The sequence below is a fragment of the Lates calcarifer genome, linkage group LG11 (genome assembly GCF_001640805.2).
Source record: "Lates calcarifer isolate ASB-BC8 linkage group LG11, TLL_Latcal_v3, whole genome shotgun sequence".
Classification (NCBI taxonomy): Eukaryota; Metazoa; Chordata; class Actinopteri; family Centropomidae; genus Lates; species Lates calcarifer.
In genome coordinates this window covers 3,169,210-3,186,497 of record NC_066843.1, presented here as the reverse complement: position 1 = coordinate 3,186,497, position 17,288 = coordinate 3,169,210, and the positions used below count along the sequence as shown (strand labels likewise).

The following is a 17,288-nucleotide window of genomic DNA, read 5'->3' as shown; positions in this document are numbered from 1 at the left end:
ATGTTGTAATAATTCCCACTCTGCTCCCTGAACACCTGCTCGTGCTCTGTGTAACTAGAATCAGGCCCAGAGAGTTCAGAGAAAAGCTGAACTGTAGATCAGTTTAAAAGACTTAGAAGTCATTAAAAACCAGCGTTCATCTCTGATATCCAGCCAGGAAACTGAGGCACTTCCTGCTTCCAGAAGCCGGGGATCGTGGGTAATAAATATGGGTTTAGGTGGTCTAGAGACTGTTAGGCTTTGTTTTCTGTACATGAAGCCCAACAGAATTAATTACCACTCCTGGCTGCAGGGGGCGCCGTTGTTCTGCAAAGTTACATTGTGTTGCTTTAATCTGTTTCAGTGAAGGTTTTGACCGTGACAGAGATTAGACTGCATTTTGTTCAGACTAGATTACTCACTGTAAAGAATGAGGAGGGAATTTCACTCACAACAATCCATCAGGAAGAAGTTCACCAATGAGTAAACCCCTCATGACACCTCAGCATACACTTTAGCTGGAGAAGTAGCACAAAAGCCACAGGCGGTGGTCGAGTGGCAAGTGGGAAAAAGTCACTTTGTCATGAGTCATCCTTCATCTTGTTTTCAACAAGCAGAAGAGTACGTTTATGAGCAATGACAAACCAAGTCCATGACCTGTGCGCTTGTTTCCCGCAGTGAAGTGTTCTGCCAGCTCTGTTATAGTGTAGACTTGAGTTTTGTCTTGGCTGTGGTCCACAGAACCCTTTAAAGAAAAAGGTTATTACCAGTAAATACACTGCCATCCAGAGCGAGCACACTAATCTTTAAAAGGAGTATTTCTTTTCATTTCAGAGTCGAGCCTTTCAGGATGAACCTGACCCTGACTCGGGCTTTGATAGAGGCAGAAATAATGCAAACAAACAATGTGAAAGTCAAGAGCTCTCTCTGGATGTTTTATCTGGCAGCCTCCCCTGTGGGCCACTTTAGACACAACACAGAAGGTTGTAATTGGTGGTGCAGAAATTTGATCTGCATCCAGCGCTCAATGTCTTTATCTGTCACATTAGAGGAAGAGCTGAAGGGTAGCAAGTTGTTTTAACGCTTCAGTTGTTTTACAAGGGAACAATGAAAGGGTGGGAGCAATGCTGAAAGAAAGCGACTGGCAGATCCCATCACACACACTGTTTCCTTCACCTCCTCCATTTTGACTTCGACTCCACCGGTCTCAGTTTTCAGATCGGACCGGTCGCTCCTCACCAGACCTGCTCTGAAACCTTCATTAGCTGAAGCTCGCTTCACAATGTAAACACTCACAATAATGCCTGGAAACAGCTGATTTGCATATTAATGATGTCGTGATTTTCACTGCGCTCTCCAAACAGAAAGAGCTCAACAGTGTCAGCCGTTGATCTCATCAGTGAGGTCAACACACGGACACACTCCCAGCTGTAATCACCACAGAGGACTTTCTGGTTGTTCTTGTTGCTCAGTCATCAGTGGCTGCACTGCTGGGGTCAGTGGTTACAGCTCCATATCTCAGCTCTCCAGCAGAGGGTGCTAACACCTCAGCAGCTCCACCCTCAGCAGGCCTGTCTTGAAGAGAAATACGTGTATGCACGCTGGGGTGGCAGCATAATGGGAAAATGTCTTTATTCCCTCATCTCTCATGTGGTGACAGGCAGAACTTTAGGTTGCCATGGAGAGCGCTGCTGAAACGGGGCCATAATTAACAGAGCCACAGAACTTGGTTCAATGACTCATTACATTTGGAGAAGTTAATGAGGAAATCACATAGCTCCTCGAAGGCAAACGACTCTGTATGTGCATAATGTGTACGTATGATAAATGTCTGAAGTAACATCATGAGGTGAATATTTCTGCACACTGCTGCGGCTAATGATGAGCATGTGATCTGCCCCCGTGCAGCCCAGTCGAGAGCCGGTTGTGTACATGTGAGTGTATACGAGACTGTATGTGTGTGTGTGTGTGTGTGTGTGTGTGTCCTGGGAATGACTCACCTCCTTGTCAGGGAGACAGAAAACATATGAACATTTTCTCAGGCTGTCACACACGTACACACACACTCCCCAGCTCCCTGCTCCAGATGTATTTTGGCGTTTCTCTCCCTCTCCCTTAAATCCTCTCTCTCTCTCTTTATCTCTGTCCCCTTGCTCTCCATAAGCTCAGGCTGCCCTGGGGAGGCTCCTGTCACAGCTAAGGGCCAGCAGCGGGTCCGCTCGGGGGTTTACAGAGCGGCCAAGAACACAGGAAAAGCCGCCCAACCACCTGTAGACCTGCCAAGAGCACTTAAGCACAAACCGTCTCTTACAATTTGTCTCAAGGATGTCTGGAAAATCCCACTTGACTCTCTTGCTTAAACAACAGTAAGGCCACCAGCGGGGGATGCTCCCCCTGGAAATCCAGAGGCAAGGTGGCAGCTAGAACGCCAAGAGGCACAAGGAGTCAAAAGAGCAGAGCAGGGCACAGCCAGCAGGAAGACTCCAGGCCACGGCCGAGGCCCCGGGCCTGCAGGGGCCAGACTGATCTGCACCAGACAACAGGGTCATCCAAGGAGAATGATGAGCCTGCTCCTCTCGGCCTCTGCATGTATACGCATGCTTTTCATTTTAAACTGCCCAAAAATAATGAGCAATCAAGAAAATGGTTATTCTCGCATTTCAATTAGCCTAATTAAAGGGAGGGCATCGGGCTACTCGGAAGAATGGCAAGCACTACAGTACAGTGTGTTTTTGTAGCTCTGTGTGTGTGTGTGTGTGTGTGTGTGTGTGTGAGGGAGTGAGAGACTCTCTAAGGGGTTCAGCTGGAACACTGCATCAGCAGCATTAACCATTTGCTTTCTTATCTCCACAGCCTGGAGCAGATACACAATCTGGTCAGCGAACTGGCTGCCAGAGAAGATTCAGACTCACACAGCGTCTCCATCAATGTGTCATTAATCATTTATGTCCTCGATCCTGTGGTCTGAAGTGTTTCACTCACTCAGTTTGTAATAATACTTCTGGCCGAGGATGTGCTTATCTGTAACCGTCCTCAGCGAGACAAGTGTGGCATCTGTTCACGCGTCTTTTTGTTGTTGTTGGATGTGAAGGAGGAGCTGGCAGGGAGAGAGTTAACTGTAAGTTCAGCATCCAGTCTGACGGTGAGAGCCAGATGGTCATGTAGAGCACTTACAGTGACATGAGCCTACACAGCTCCCCCTGCTGGAACACACACACACACACACACACACACAATCACATCAGCGCCCACACACACAACTCATTAGCATGCACACGCACACATGAACATCTCTGGCAGATAACAGCTCTTGTGATTCCCAGGTCATTTACCCATCTCTCCCTCCCTCCCTCCCTCACTTCCTCGTTCCTACTCTTTTCATTTCCCTCGGTCTCAGTCTGATGGCCAGAGTTAATTGGCTGCTGTCTAATTGCTGCTCATTAGCTTGAGTAACCAAACATGTGAGACGTAGCAAACAAAACCTTCCTCCGGCTCTCGCTCGGCTCTGCTCTGTGTTTTTGTAATTCCCACTCCAAGTCGTCCTCGCCCCTGCCTCCGATGGCATTCTGCACGTTACCTGCTTTTGTTTGTCGCTTCACTCACCCTGAACTGGAAAACATCTGAGAGACAGAGATGAGCAAGTTCAACGCCAAACCGAATAAACACAAAATTATAATATGATGGTAAAAACTGAGGTTAAAACCCAACACACATCTCCTTTCATGCTGGTTCTCTACACAGTTTCCATCTATTCAGTGTCAGAATCTCTGCTGTGTAATCCTCAGTCACTGCATCTTTTTGTCTTTATTTTTTTTGCACAGCAACAACAACAACAGGCATATGCATTGTTTTACACACATCCTAGAAATCCTCACGGTGCACGCAAACACCCACCCACATGTACAGACACACACATCAGAGAGGCCAGCCTCCTCGCCCACACCCTGTTGGCATTTGGCAGGTTCTCTATATTTGGGTTGTGCCCCTCCCAGGAGCCCAGCCTCCTCAGCTCCCCTCCCTATTTAATCTATCTTAGAAAAACCTCGGGGGTTTAATTCCTCTCTCAAGGCAAAGTGCTTTGCTGGCATGGCAGCCAAATCCATACACAAGGAGTGCATCAAGCTTTAAAGTGGACATCTCAACAGCAGAGCAGTTTAGTCGGAGTGACATGAAATATGGAGCATAGTGTGTCGCCGTAGAACAAGAAAAAAAAAGATCAAAAATTGGTCTGGGGCTGCCGCTGTCCTCAGGGGGTGTAAAAGACTGTGGTGAGAAAGTGGACAGAGCGACACACACACACACACCCACTCATACCCACTCACAAACCTTGTGATATGCCAAGAAAATTATTTACTACTCAGGAGTAGGCCCTAAATGATTAGATTAGTCTCCTGCTTGCGGTGCCAAGAGACGGGATGGGATGAGACATTACTAATGTTAGAGATACAGCACTAGAAATGACAGAACTGTAAAATGATAAGTAAGAAACACTGAGAGAAACAAGTGTACCTCTCAAAATAGCACTAAAATCAACTTTACCAGCCCCCGACGCAGCCCATAGTGAGTCAGACCTTTTTCTCCCACCACACCAACTGACGTTCGCAGCCCCCAAATATTCAGAACCGAGACAAAATCACTCGCTGAGACGAAAATATACATCGTCCACTCGGAGGATAAGAGGCACGCAGAGACCTCTCCCCGCTCCAGCAGGTCAGCCAAACTAATCATCAATTAAATTAAGTACAAGGGGATCATTTGTTAAGTTTAGTACAGTACCAGTGATTTACAAGTAGATGCAAGTAAGTGAATTCAAACAGGAAGGAAGCTGCTGCACACACAGTTTAAAGCAGCTTGAATCAACATTTTTACAAAACAAATGACGATGTGAAGACGATCTGATGGGATAAAAGGATCCTTGTAGTGATATGGACGACCTGCAAACAGTTACCACCTGATTCTGCAGCTTTATGAAGCTTTTTTTTCCCCTGTCTGGCTCATAACTTCACTCTCACCGCTCTCATGGTATCGTTTCCAGCTATTTCCAGTGAAAAATGTTCTTAAAATACACTGTACACAACATTTGGCAGCAGCAAAGAGCAGCCAGCCACAGCGAGAGACTATCCTGTGAACATAGTGGAGCAATTAGCAGCTGAGGAGACAGATATTTCCTTCAGGGTTTGATGGAGACCAAAACCAGAGCAAAAAGAAAGTTTTACATTCATCAGGTGGAACCATATCAACTTCAAAGGCCTCGCTGTGTTCACAGCTTCAGATTCTGCAGGTTTAAGATCAGATAGATCTAAGAAATGCTCGAAATGACAGAATAAAAAGAGAAATCACAAGTTGATGTTTAAACTGTTTCCTTAGATACTTGCTGGAAAACTGGTTTATTTACACACCCAGCAGATCCAGAGCAGCATTAGCATTCATTTGGAGTGGCCACCTGATAAATGTAAGAGCAACATTCACTCTCCCTTTAGCTCTGATTTTCTCTCCACCAGCTCCTGAGGGAAATATCAGGCTCTTTAGCTGCCAAATGCTCCACTATGTTCACCAGCTAGTTGCTAACTTAGTCCATCTGCACAGTGGGTTTTTCATCACCAACATCTGGAAATAACACTTTACAAGTGTTGTCCTTGACATCATGATCTGCCTCTCTGAGTGTCACTGTTTCCTGTTTTATTTTGAAATGACCTCCCTGTTGTGGTTTTGCTTCCTGTTCCTGTGTGTGTTTCACCTCCTCACCTGTTTCCACTCCCTCAGTCAGCCCTGCAGTCACCTGGTCTGTCCACACCTGCACCTCCCTCCATAATCCACTCTTCCTGTGTGTTTGTCCGACCAGTGCTCCAGCCATCTCACTCCTCTGCTGGTAAGCCTGCTGTTTTTCTTATTGTGTGTATGAATGCTCTTGTCTTTGTGCTCTTCAGTGTTATGTCATGCTAGGTTGTGTTTCTCATGCTCCTCCTTTGTGTCTTTTTGGATTTTCTCCCTGGATTTGTTTGTTCCTCTTTTGTGTTTAAATAAATGACTGAGCTGTTCCAGTCTGGCTGGTGTTGGCTTTTGGGTCGTATCTCTGGTGATTTGTGACGCCCTCCTGCTGTGAAGTCTGCATTTGGGCCCAATTTACCTAAACCAAAACCAGCAGCCATGCCATATTGATTATAGCTGCTGTACGGTAAAACACTGAAGAGAAGAGGACGTATAGGCAGGATGAAATACAAGTTTTATCATAAATGAATCAACAAATTATGGCAATGCTCAAACTGCCAGGGTAAATCGGCTTATGTCCGAGATTTTCAGCTCCCCTCAGGGCCTTTTTTCAGCTGTTCCAGCAGTTTTAGAGGCACAGGAACTCACCAAATGTTCCTTTTATAAATGGCTGACTCTCTACCCGTCACTCAGGAGGACGGAGGACACTCAGTGCTCAAAAATCACACTGTAAAAACACACGAGTGACAGATTTTGCTTTTCATGCTGCCCCAGTACCAACGCTCCGTGCACTCCTGTGCAGGACTTTGAGGTTGACGCTAACACACACTGCATACGGGCCTGTCCAAACTGCTCCGGGCTGAAAGACTGGACTGACCTCGCTGAGTTTGCTGGAGGTGGCTGGTGACGCCACAGGAAGGAAAGGCTACGGGAGTTTTCCTACACTGATCTGATGGAAGAACGAAGCAAAGAAAGTCAGAAAAATGAACAGATTAGGTAAAAAGGAGCAAATGGAAGCCTCTGATGAGAAATTAAGTGGGTGATGGCAGTGGCTGATGGGTGAGGGGGAGTCACGACAAAGAAAATGAAGAGCAATAGAAGAAAGAGAGCGAGAGACAGCTAGTGAAGAAGGGAGAGAGAGAGGTGGGCGATTGGTCCTATGAGAGAGTTGTCATGGTAACAAGTGATCATGATGAGGGTGAGAATGATCAGGGAAGACTTTTGGAAAGAAAGTGCAAATACATACAGAAGATGTATAATCTCGTTAGACACGAAACGCAGATACAGGACCGTCAGGTCAGAGTGGGGGCTTCGTCTGATGGAAACTCTAAAGTTGATTTTTGCAGCTGAGTTTCAAACTTTAGATTCTGAGAAGCATCAAATCGTATATGGCTGCATTTTAAACCTGATCTGACCTGATTCAAGGTTGTGCAGCGGCTCTGGTGTCTCGCGTCACAGCAGAGTGAGATGCATTCACTTCCTGTCGTTAAAAGATCCTGTTCAGGAGACATGTCCTACAGGACAAACTTGTTATATCTCTGACCATCGCACACTTTAAAAAGTTAGTTTGATTTGTCACATTTGATCCAACATATATTAAAAGCTTTAAGTTATGTCAACATTGTTTGTTTTTTAACCATAACTGTTCCCTGACGTTAACAACAATATCACTGTAACCATGATGATGAAGATGCCTTAAACGCAGCATGAGAGATTATAATTCAGATGCAGTGATTATGAGTTACTGATCCCAGTAACGGTCTGTTGTTTCGACAGCTGGGAGTCGGCTTGTCGAGGTAAGAGGAGAAACGATGGACGGAAAAAGGAGAAATGTGACTCCAGGTAAAGTTATTTAAATCAGTCACCTCTTTCTTCAGAGGTGGAGCTCTGGAGAGTGAGTGCAGTCACCCAGGCTGAGCTCGCTGCTGCTGGAGCGTCTTCGTAAAATACAAAAGCAGCAACATGTGCCTCACACAGTGTGTTTGCACGGCTCTTTATGAACCTGTAAACAGAGGGGAAGGCTGTAGATTCCTGCCAAACACAGTCAGAGCTAATGTCGCTAACCTGTCGGCTTGTTAACAACCTGTATAGCTGTTGTTTTTCTTTGCCTTTTTGGATCGGTTTCCTGGAGATGTTGCCTGGCTTGCAGATCTAAGCAGCTGCTTTTTAAGAAAATAAAATAAAGCTGCAATAAACCGTAGTTTTCCTTTGACTCTTCCTGTTCCATTGTTTTGCCACAGGAATTTCTCTGGCACGAGTTAAATCCGACTGATGTTCTGTTTTGTTGGTGTTGCTGAGAAAGTAAAACTTAGTGAGCTATGGGCAACCTTGAATGTCTGTCCCCTTCGGCAAGACAAGACAGAGCATACAGACAAACACACTACTTTGAAAATGATGTCTGTGTCGGTCTCGTCCGTCTTGCCTCGCCAAGAGGGACACCCCCCCCACACACACACACACACACACACACACACCCCACCTCTTCTGGCCAGAGTTTGGAAACATGGCAGATTTAAAGATGAGAACTAATGCTGCAGAAAAGTCTGGAAATCCACACTGTCAGTAAAGGCAACCCGGCTGAGTGACAATGGTAATCACAGATGAAGCCTTCGCAGTCAAAGATGAGCGTGAAGGTGAATGATTTTTCAGTGTGCAGCTCAGATGAGAGGGATGCCTCAGTTACCTCAGCTAATACCATATCTGGTTGTGGATCCACATGTAGAGTTCACTGTCTCTGCTGTAGCTCAGTGTTGTTTTTACCATTTAACAGCTAAAAACAGGCTCCGTATTCTGCAGATTTACCCTGGCATTGCCACCTAACGTGAGGTGAGGTAATGGGGCCATAAAACAACAGTGAGTCCCTGAGCTGACACCCTCACACTACATGTGATGTATATGAATGTTCATCGGTCGGCCGTGGATTCAGGCAGTGAGCTCATCCCCACCTTTGTCAGAAAGGATGCATTATTCATCGTACTTCTCGGGCTTTAAGATAACAACAGGCGTCAAATCGAGCGCTCGAGAATCTTCATCTCCACTTGTGCTTGGAACTACGTTTCTCAGAAAGCTGCTGCAGCCTAAAGTCACTGTCTCCCTTTGTGAGTGAATATAGAGAAATGTCAGCTCAACTGGCTTCTTTTATTTTGACAGCTAAAAGACATGAGTCTTTATGACTAAGGACTACACCTCCCTTTAGTCAGAGCCCCCCCTCCACTACAGTGAGTCACAGCAGAGACCGGTGGAGGTTGGAGAAGCCTAACTGACCAGGGCATCCCCCTGCTGCTTGTGTTGTTTCATGGACGGTGGCTTCCTGCTGCATCTTGAAGGTAAAGCAGATCTGTGGTGTTTACATTCAGGCTTTTGTTCCCTGACTTTAGCCTTTAAGGCAGCGAAACCAGAAACCACCTTGGTTTTGTTTTTACAAATGCGACGTTTTATCAAAGACACAAACCAGAGACTAACCTCATGACCTTATATCCATTATGATTCCATTTTTCCAACATAACTTCTAGTTAATCAGATTTTGAAAACCACCATTTAAAGATCCTTTCACAATCATTTCAAATAAGTCTCTTTCTGTACTGCTGTTCTATTAACACAGAGTTCATTCCTCTTCATTATTTAAAGTCTGTCGGCCCAGCTGAAGACTCCCAGCAGCTCTGCTCACAAAGAAAAGGACACACTCAATGACACTGCAGTTATTAGACAATAAAAATATTTTCATATACTGAAACTGGTGCTAAAATATTGTCGAACTCACAGCAAGAAGAGATCAGACAGTAATAAACATGGCTACCAGTGAGAGTCAGTTCTGCTGCTGTGTCCTGGGAGGTGACCCTAAACCAGGCCGAGCCTGCAGAGCGCTGCTGCCTTAAGGATAAACTATGGAAACCAAAGTCCCCTCTCTCCACACTGTTCCTGAAATAGATGGTCTCAAGTTAGAGGAAGAAGCAGCAACCTGGTCCGTCCTCTGGGTTTTGGTCCACTGTGGATCAGGACAGGAGAGGCTCTGACAGTGAGTCCTCTGATCCCTCTCCAGGATTTGCATTAGACCCCTTTAATCAAAGTCTGGGTCGTGGCACGTCCCATTTGTCATCAGAAACTGTTGAATCTGCTTTTATCAACAAACTTTCTGGGGACAAATTTGAAAATGAAAATATGATGTGGTCAGTGTGATTAATGATTGGAAACATTGGTCCTGAATTCTCCCTCAGGTGCTGGTTTTTCTTTTACAACTAAACTTCTGATACATTTAGTGGCTTTTGTTCGTCACGGTATTTTAAAAAATGTTGCATTAACGTTTGGACTCAGACACATTCTGCCTTATCGAGTTGACACCCGTGGTCTTAGTCACTCTTAATCTCTCTCCGTGGGCTCGTCTCCCCTGCAGCAGCTCTTGGTCTTCTTCCTTTAATATTTCAGGCTCGTGTGTGATGTGTTTAGATGCAGCGCTGTGTAACATGCATGTGTGGAGACTGGCATGTTTTGTGTGCACCTGTCACAGTGGATAAATGAGAGATGTTGTGGTGTTAGAGCCGGTTTTAGAGGAAACGAGGTCTCTGAGCCGACGGTGGCTGCAGCCCCCGGCCCAGCTTTTAGTTTCTCTCCTCTCAGTCCCATTTGTTTATCTTTACCCTGCTCTTCTTTCTTCTGTCTGTATCCTGGTTTCCTCACTGCGCATCCCTGTCCTCTTCTGTTGTGTGTCTCAGCCTCTCTCTGTGCTCTGCTGTGACAGCTAACAGAGGTCACTGTTTACTCTCATTTATCAGTCAATCATCGCCCGCTGCAGGGTTCCAAACACAGCCATTTTTCCGTCCTCCTTTTGCCATCACCGTCTCCAGAACAATGACAAAGACAGTGACATATAATTATGAGGTATTACTTCATTAAACTATGTAGGAAATGCTTTTTATTTCATATTAGTTCCTGCCACAAACCTGCTTAAATTCTCTGGGAAATATGTGATGACTGACAAGATATTAGAGCTTTTGTCAGTGTGTAAGTTGTTAGTGAGTGGGGCAGTGTAATAAATCATTAGACAAAGGGACTCTTGAGATATTTTTTGTCCATTTGGTAAATTGTTAGATATCAGGAGTGACATGGTTTTATTGTGTCAGGCTGATAAAATCTTTGATGTAGATCAGTTAATGCTCAGCAGGAACATTAGTCCTGAACGCTCCTTTAACGTGACCCTTTTTAGACATCGCATCCCAAACAAATTTTCTAAATCTTTGTCTCGATCTTTGCTCTCCATTAAAAAGCACAAAATCAAATTTGGATTCACTTAAGCTAAGCTAATTCAGCTGCCCCCCCTCGTCTCCTCCCTCCCTCCACTTGCCATCTGATGTCTGTAATTAGCATTTTTATGAATAAAAAACTGTTTGATCTGAGCTATTTTTTTAAAGCATGCATTTATAATAATTTTTTAACCAAATGCATGTGGAATTTCCATACCAAAGTTTTTAATAAGGCCTGGATGTTCTTTGTGGCCCATTAGGTGTTTGGGCTCAGCCTGGGAGAATGATTAATTCATCAGTGTGCTGTCTTAAAATATGAAGGTGCCTGCCTCTGTCTTGACAACAAAACTCACAGTAGGGAGACTTTCTATTTGAGCAAAAATGAATAATGCGCAAGCTTCCTGTTTTAACACGAACATGGCCGACGACTTATTTCCCTGCGCGGTGAAACAACGGCAGCTTTAAGGAGGAATATCCGCCAGTGGACGGTGATCCTGAAAACCTCAGCTATACATCACATGGAGAAGAAGAATCAAAAGCACACACTGTTCATGTTAATTTATCATGGCAGCAGGCCCATATGCAATGAGAATCTTGAGGGGCAGAGGGATGACTTGCCTTACATAACTGCCAGAGCTGGCACCGTCTCAGCACAGAGCGCAGCAGAAACCCTGATGCAGGGGTTCACACGTGTTTTCAACTCATTAACCCGGAGGACTACACCCCCACTGGGCCGCAGACCATCTGATTATTTCGGCTGATGGATGTGATGAGATTCGGATTTCGACATCTGGAAATCAAAACTACATCCTCTCGCTGCTCGATTTACAAGCTCCCTCGTAATTGCATCACAGTTTTTTCCCCTGTTGTGTCGGACGACTCCCCTCTGGGAATAAGACGGGGACCTGGGAGGGCGCCCTGAGGGACGCCACTTCAAAAACAACCACTCTGATTGAAAGTCTAAACCTATTCCCGCCCGACCGTGGAGGGTCCTCATTATCCTGCTGCTGATGTTACCGTAAAACACAGAAACATTTTTATGCACGCCGTCTCTCCTTATACGAGGCCTGCAGGAATATCATAATCTAATCATGACTCCAATAAGACTGTGTCTCGCTCTAACTAGATCACGGCCTGTGTGAACCTGCTGCTCCTCTCATTCAGGTTTCTATGGCACACACACTCACACACACACACACACACTCATCATCATCAGCAGCACACATACAAACAGGCGAACAGCCATGTCCCTTTTTTTTTTTTTTTTTTCTGGCTGGGAGCCGAACATTGGCCCTCCGTTCCATCTCTGCTCTCCGCTGCCTGACATCCAAGCAACACCTCCTCCTCACACTCCCCATCCCCACTTCCTCCACCTCCTCCTCCTCCTCTCATCCCTGGGATGCTACCATAAAAAGGAGTAACATTTTATGTGCTCCCCCCCCCCCGAACCGCCCACCCACTCCCAACAGCAGCACCACCTCTCCGGGGGCATCTGCAGAAGTATTATTATCTAATCACAGCTCTAATAAGACCAAACAAGATCCTGGGCCCTTCTAACCCACCCACCTACCCTCTGGGCTGAGAGTGGCCATTACCCTCCACACCAGCCTAGGACCCCCCTCCCTCCTCCTCCTCCTCCACCCCTGGTCCCAGTAACACACACACACACACACACACCACCTCTCTCTCCTTCCCTCTACACGCCCCACATACATCAGTATGTCTTTAGCACTGGCCGAGCTGTAGAGGCAGTGAGAGGAAAGACAGAGTATTAGTATTCAGAGCACAGGGAGGAAAAATAGGAGAGGGAGCGAGCGAGAGAGAGAGAGAGAGAGAGAGAGAGAGAGAGAGAGAGAGAGGAGGGAGGGAGGGGATAGTGAAACAGAGAGGAGGAAAAACACAAGGAGGGGGGGAAATATAAGAGAAGAACACAGGAAACGGGAGGGAAAAGAGGGGAGGGGAGAGATATCATATTGTTCATTTCTCCCTCTCAGTCTGACATCCCGGTTGCGGGGCTTATTGCTCGGTGCGTCTTGGAGAGAAGCGAGAGAGAGAGAGAGAGACAGAGAGAGAGAGAGAGGGGGGTGGACAGAGCGAAAGAGGGCGGAATGCCCCTTTACAGGCGTCGCATCTGACTAAAACAGCGGAGAAGCTCGTAAATCGGGAATTGGACAGAGTGGGGGACAGTGGTTTCTGCAACGCCAAGGTAGGAAGATCTTCCCTTTGTTACTCCTGTGAGCAGCATGCACCCGCCTCTGTCATATCTGCGTTATATTCGCATCAGATCTCCTTTGATCCTGCATCCCGCACCGGGCTCTGCTGAATGTGCCCCAAATCCAGCAGCGTGTGTCTGTTTTCCATCAGTATTTCATGTATATTATTTGTGCATCTCCCTGGCTCTTCCATATTGCATTCTGCCGTTGGTGGGTATGTTTCGAGCATATAGCGGGACGCATATGTGGAGAGGAGGCAGTCTGTGAGGCTATGGAGGCTGAGCGAGCCTATAGAGCAGATCCCAGGCTCGTGTCTGTATCACAAGTGCATCAATGGCAGCTGATGATGATTTAACTTTTTTTTTTTTTTTTCCCACGCAAACGCTATTAGATAGAAGACGAGCAGACAGCAGGGGTGCGCGCACGGGCACGCAGAAAACACACAGAAGACAGGTTGACGTGCGTAAGACGTGCGTAATCCCCCCCCCCCCCTTCCACCCACACCCCCTCCACTCCACCCCACCCCACTCCCATCAAAAAGGAGCACAGTTCTTCCCACCAGAGAACCGTGTTTATGCAAACATGATCCAAAAAAATAAAAAACCACTGAGACACACTGACTCACCGGCTCTGACATAGCGGTAGGTGAAAAATGAAGTGAGGGCGGCCCGTTGTCTGTGTGTGTGTGTGTGTGTGTGTGTGTGATTACACTCCCTGTCTGTAAATAGGTCCCACTCTGCAGCTCCTATGGCTGTGAGAGAGACAGGAAGAGCAGCAGCGGTATCCCAGGGTTCCTGGCTGGCCACTCGCTCTCTGTTTCCTGTCCCACGTTATAGATAATTTAGACACTTGCAGCTCCAACAGGCCCAGAGTGGCAGAAAGCTGTGAAAGCCTCAACAGCAACCTTTGATATGTGTGAATGTGGGATAGAAATAGGTGGAGATAAAAGGCGACAGTTGCTGCTTGGATGTGAGCGGGTGTTTGATTGCATGTTTATAGAGATATATGGTCTTAAACAGATATTAAGGCCCACTCTCTCCCACCTCATGTTATTTATTTGCTGAAAGGGTGTCCTGGAGCTATTATAGGACAGGCTAAATTGGAACAACCTCGAGGCTGAGGCTCAGCAAAGCTATTACCTCCAGTCAATAGACATTAATATCCCCACGCTCAATCTTGGCCTCATATGGCGCCGTCTCCGTCCCGGCGAAACGCAGCACTTGCTCCACTGGAGTAACCAAAAAGATGTGTTGTAGTAGCCCTATCTGTTTACCCCTGTGCATCAATCCGTCACAGCCGAATGAGCAGAGCGGAGCGATGATAGCATTGTCTCGGGCAGACATCGCTGTGGCCTCGAAAGGAAGTGATGCAAAACAAAAAGGAAGATATGCCAGCGCCGGTGCGGAGAGGTCACGACCTCTATGAATCAGGAATAGTCGATGGCGAACGGCGGATGATCTGAGGGTACATGAGTACATCGATTTGAGGTGGTACACAACATGATACGGCCCAGCAGGGTACAGCCGAGCAGACAGCATCAAAGTCTGGAACAGAGAGGAGCAGGTCACGGGGCCAAGTCGCCAGACTGTGGAGCACAGCAGACTGGAAATAACATGTTTTTAAAGAGAATACTGTTAATGTGAAAACTGCCAGAAAAGACTCAGACATGGGCAAGTGTGAAATTTGCTTAAACACTTACGCAAATTATGTAGACTTTAAAACAAAAGACGACAACAAAGGCGTTCAGGGCGAAGATGAGGGGCTCAATTAAAGATGACTTCCAGGTACAGATGAAAACAAAAGAAGGAGCGTGGCAGCAGATAGGAGGACTTGAAAGCAGGTTCAATGAGATCCGCCTGAAACATCCTATTAGGTATATCCAATGGATTAGTCTCCTTTGTCTACAGAAGCATTATGTTCTCACACACACAAAAAAAGGTTCTGACTGTTCTCAGTTAACATTTGCAATTATGAAGGTGTTCAGTTTCCCCCCATAAAATAGTTAAGACGTCTTAGCAATAAACATTAATTCCTATTAGTCTGAGCTAATGAAGAGAGACAGAGTGAGAGAGGATTTTCTGAAAACGGAATAAGGATATGATCTTAAAGCTTCCTGATTGTTGCGGTTAACTCGTAAGATTAAATTCGGAACCGTTTCCAGTTTGTGCGCTCACACGTTCAACATCAAGACAAATGTATGATTTGACTAGAGAACGAAATGCCACATGATGATATGAGGTTGCAACAGATCACAGGTTTGTGTTAAGCATCTGCACGTCTTCCTCTCCTCCTCATTCAGCAGACAGCAGCGTTTCAAATGCCTTATCACTGTAATTCCCAAACCCTGCTGAGGTGTGTGATTCATCCCTCAGAGACAGATTCCACACACAGATTTCAGATTTCAGTCGCGCTCTCTAACATGATCTTTGTTACTGAAAAACCCGCCCCCCCCGGGTTTTATCAAATTCACATCCGCCCTGCTGGAGGATTTCTTTTCTTTTTTGTCGGAGGCTGTTTTCAGTGGAATTTCTGAGCGAGGAAGAAAAACCAGTGGAATTCTTGTATGAGGAGTGCTGAGCCAAAAAATAAGAAATCCAATACAACTACTCAAAAAAAGAGTGAGGGAGTGCATTCGATATTAGATAAATATTTATTGGAGTGTGCCCCGGCAATAAGAAATAGGAGTACTGTGTCGAGCTGTGGTTTTTTTTCCCCCTCACATTTTGGATGTGCTTCCTAAAACTAATTTGTATCGGATTTTCTGGACTTTTTTTCTTCCTTCTCTCTGCTCTCCGCTCACCTGAGGGCGGCTCCAAATCTGTCCGTCCTGTGCAAATACGAGAATGATCCCTTCATTATAAGGGGATACAAACATAAACGCCTCATCTGCTTTATCGCCTATAAGCTAGATTGAGGATGTAATGGCTGGACAGAGCCATTAAAAATGAGGCGTTTAGCTGCAGCTCTTATCCTTAGTGATTAACAGGACGGGCCAGCCAGGGGCTCCTGTGTCTTGCTCAAGGACACCCCGCTGGTTCAGGGTTGAACTTGCAGCCTCTTTGTGACTCTTACACCCTTGAGTTTGAGTTTATATCCAGTGGGCGTCTGGTTCTTGTTTCTGACCTTTTTCCCCCAGATTTAGCTCGTCTAAATCTGACCGGCCAGCCTCTTTCACAATTGAGTGCAGACTTCCTCCTTATTTTCCTCTTCTCTCTGTTGATGTGATTGGACAGGACCCGGGTCTGCTGATTCTCCTTCCCTCCGTAGTGTGATTAGACTGTGACCTTGCGTGCCGTCCTGTCTCCCCTGCCCAATCGGACAGTGACCTTACTGGTCGACTGGTCTGTGTTGTGGCGTATTCGTTCCCTGGGAGTATTGATCCCAGGCAGAACAGCAGTCAATGGAGCATCTGTGGGAGGTTTAGTGTTGCTCTCTACACTACAGTTGGACTGTGTGTTTCTGGGCATGACGCTATCTGAGTGGAATGATTCGTCAACATGTTTGTGAAGGCAAATTTATCTGTGAATAACCAGCCTCTGTAAATATTTTGCTTGTAGTAAATTGCATCCTCAAACCCTTGATTACCATTGTTGCTGTGTCACCCTCGCCGCCAGCTTCCTATGTTTTTTTTTTCTGCCCTTCTCTGCTCCAATTTTTTTCCCTCCCTCTTTATCTGTCTCGCCTCCAATTTAATGTCAGCATCTCTCTCTTATCCCTCGCTCTCCGTCTCCCTCTCCCTCTGTCTCTTGCTTGCACAATCGTTCTTTCTGTCTGTCTGTCTCCTCCATTTCTTCTTTGCCTCTCCCTCCCTTCTGATGCTCTCACTGGCATTTGAGGCGGGCAGTTTTGTGCCAGACAGCCATTCTTCAGATTGAGATATCCTGGGTTTTAAAGTCACTCAGACAGATTTACTATCTTAATGGGAGAGAGTGGAGGAGGGGGGAGAGGCAAGAGAAGAGCTGGTGTAGGATGTTGGGTCTGGATGACGTTTTGATTCGCTAATTTCAGATTCATTTCTGCAATAGGCTGTGCCGTGATGGACAGATAAATAGACTCTGCATTATCTGAGTTCCCTTTAGACTGACACACTATCCTAATGTGACAATCAGCTTCTCAAAAGAGACAGAGACAGAGGGCGAACAAGAGAGAA

At 46.2% G+C, this 17,288-nt stretch overlaps 1 protein-coding gene across 2 annotated transcripts in view; it reads left to right on the top strand.

Moving 5' to 3' along the window:
- The first annotated feature begins 12,669 nt into the window (after positions 1-12,669).
- The window catches only part of syt3 (synaptotagmin III), a 33,285-nt gene continuing 28,666 nt past the window's right edge, over positions 12,670-17,288 (top strand). For both annotated transcript variants that reach the window (XM_051074002.1, XM_018672217.2), the window contains exon 1: positions 12,670-13,131. The gene's annotated coding sequence lies outside the window, so the exon portion shown is untranslated. The remainder of the gene's footprint in view (positions 13,132-17,288) is intronic.